This window comes from Sinocyclocheilus grahami, unplaced genomic scaffold (assembly GCF_001515645.1).
Source record: "Sinocyclocheilus grahami isolate Dianchi unplaced genomic scaffold, SAMN03320097.WGS_v1.1 scaffold914.1, whole genome shotgun sequence".
Lineage (NCBI taxonomy): Eukaryota > Metazoa > Chordata > Actinopteri > Cypriniformes > Cyprinidae > Sinocyclocheilus > Sinocyclocheilus grahami.
The window spans coordinates 304,656-308,038 of NW_015506093.1; positions in this window are offsets into that span (position 1 = coordinate 304,656).

The window sequence follows — 3,383 nt, forward strand, 5'->3', positions numbered from 1 at the left end:
TTTCTTATTTAACCAAACTTCAACAACATATTTCATGAGTGCAAGCTGATGACAGTCTGGAGCCCAGAAACATTACTCTCATCTTCTCAGAAATCTTTGGTTGTTAATTACACTCAGCCAAAACCCACCTGTTTTTTCTTCCAGTTGACACAGCAACACTGACAAACTATATACTGTATAGTGAATGGCCTGAATATTGTGTCAGTTCATGAGCTTAAAGAGGAACAGAGACGTGTGAGGAAGTCTGTTGTTGTCTCTTCTGTTTCACTGTATCTGCTGTCACGGATGCCTCAGTCTGTCGTCTAAACATCTGGACATGAACATCTTTCAAGAGTCCCGCTGATCCATTTTAGGAGTTCTCCTGGTTTTCCTTCTCCAAGGTGAGTGACTCGAGAAATACAGCAGTTATTCCTGTATAGGGAATGAATATGAATATGTTAAATGAATTAAATATAGCCCTATTCGGACAGTAATTATTTTCAACATTTACAGTGGTTGGTGTAGGTTTTTACTGAAATGCTGGACAGTAGGCTATTTACAGGAACAATATTTCATAACTGCACCACAGCGAGTGGGAGCTGTTAAGAACAACAAGAAGAAAAGCAGGTAAACATTTGAAATGGGTCATTATTAACAGGTATGCATGCAATACAATACAGCAGACAATCATGCGATTGGCCCCGTGAGCAGCACGTTCCCGGGTTCGTTGGATCACAGAACTCTCTTCTGCACTGTGAATAAATCAGTTTTATCACTGAGGTGCCATGTAAATGTATTTTTACAGACGTCCACATGAGAAACAATTACCGTCCAAATAGGGGTTATGTTTGTTTATTAAATATGAAACTAAATGTGTTCAATGCAATGCACGCATAGTGGTTTTAAAATTAAAATGTATTGTGTATTTTTATTTTACTGATGATCGGACAATTAGGTCACATCATTGTGTCATCTGTCACTGTTACACTAATATTGTCCTTATTCATCGTTAACCTGTCATTAAATAATTCAGATTTGACTGAATTTGCACAGTTCGGCTCAGGGAACCTCAAGACCCATCTTTAGAGAACGTGGCCAGTTGCAATAGAGCCTTATTTCTGTTGCAGCCAGCATTAGACTAATTCTAATAAAAGTTAGAATGTTATTATGATATTTTGTGGTTTAAAATTGAAACAAATTGCCTTCTTGGGGATAATAAAGTTAATTTAATTTAACAAAATGTTAGGGTCTCTCATTCCTTAGTGTCTATAACCAGCCAGCAGAGGGCAGATGTCTGATTTACTTACATTTATTTATTCAATGAAATGTGTTGAGGGATGCATGGTATCTTTTGTTGAATGTGAAAAAATATGGCATGAATGTGTGACAGTAACCATGTTTTGTTGTTTGTTCTGTATTGTAGGGTCATGTGCGGCTCCAGATGTTGAGGTGCACAAAGCTGTTGGAGACTCACTGGAATTAATCGCTGATTATCCAAAAGATGATCTTGAAGTGCAGTGGACATATAATCAGATTGTATTTGCTGAGTATCAAAATGATAATTTAAAAAAAGGGAAATCTGAATTATTTAATGACAGGTTAAAGATGAACAAGGACAATATTAATGTAACAGTAACAGACCTTAAACTGCAGGATTCTGGAAGATTTGCTATTGTTGCAGAAGGAAAATCTGAACAATATAAAACAAAAGCCTTTGTACTTCATGTTCATGGTGAGTTTAATTGTTTGATATTTATTCTGTCAATGCTGTTAGGATGCAAATAACAAATTCTGAAACAACTCATTTAAGAACTGACACTGAATATGTTTGTGGTCACTTCACTGAAGTTAAATAGTTCTTTAATGAAGGCATTAGTATGCTTATATAATTAACGTTGGCATATTATTCTCCAACAGAGCTCATCAGAGAGGTCAAGATTGAGTACAATTATTTCTGGCTGCAATCAAAAAACATCTGCAGGTTTCATCTCCGGTGTCTGGCGTCTGGAGATCCGAATCCCTCCTACAGCTGGATCCGTCATCAGACTCAAGGATCACACCTGAATATCAGCCTCCGTTTAGCAGAGAAAGCTACACTCAACTGCACAGCCAACAACACCGTCAGCGTCAAGTATGCTACTGAGACTGTAGTGTGCACAGAGAAATCTGAGGGTCAGCGGTTCTGTGTAAAAAGTTAAATGCTTAAATTAAATTTAAATCTAAGGATTATATCATTTACAAAAATATTTGAAATAAAGACAAACTAAGAAACAGGCTCGCTCATTTTTGGAGACCCATTTGAATGGCGATAAATGTATATTTGTTGATTTGCTCTCAAATGATCTTGTTAGATTATAATTCATTATGATATGTACATGAGCAATTTTAGGATCCGTACACATGGACACAATTAAAACAGTCAAATCTCTTCAAGCCACCAGTTATACAGCATTTTTATTTATCTTATTTACTTGTTTATTTTTGATTAAATGAACTTGCAAACACCTTGTCATGTGTCACATGCTGCTCAGTGAATCTAAAACACACACAACAGCAAACCACAAACTACATTTTAACCACAATATGGCGCAGCAGCCACATCAGGTCCAATTGTTTAATACTAAAAAAGTACCAGTATGGTCTCTGGCCCTCGAGGTCCACTTTACTGCAGAGTTTACCTCCAAACCCTGATCCAACTCATCTGCCTGTAATGATCCTGAAGAGCTTGATTAGCTTGTTCAGGTGTGTTTGATTAGGGTTGGAGCTAAACTCTGCAGGAAAAGGGACCTCGAGGGCCAGAGTCTAGAACCCCTGGCCTACATTCTCCTCTTAAAGGGATAGTTCACCCAAAAATGAAAATGTGATGTTTATCTGCTTACCCCCAGGGCATCCAAGATGTAGGTGACTTTGTTTCTTCAGTAGAACACATTTGATGATTTTTAACTCCAGCCGTTGCAGTCTATCAGTCGTATAATGCATGGCAATGGTAACAAAATCTATGAGAGTAAAAAAAACATGCACAGACAAATCCAAATTAAACCCTGCGGCTCGTGACGATGCGGCTATTTGAACTAGCACTTCATGACTACACGTTATGTACAAGAAGCTGCAAAAGACACAGGCACAAGTGGAATGTACAAAACATGGTGACATTAATTTTAAGTAAATATAATGTGCGATATATTGCGTCACCAAAAAAGATTGAGGTCATGTGCATATATTGCGCAATAAGTCGATATATTGATTATTGCGACTGGCCTATTACCACATCTGCTTTTTCACTCTCTATGTGTCGCGCATGTAACCTGCCAAAACTCAAATGCAATCGCAATTCCTTTAGCATTTCGAGAGGTGAGAACCAGAAGGGCGTAAGTGACATTTTTGGTGAAATGGAGATTATGTGC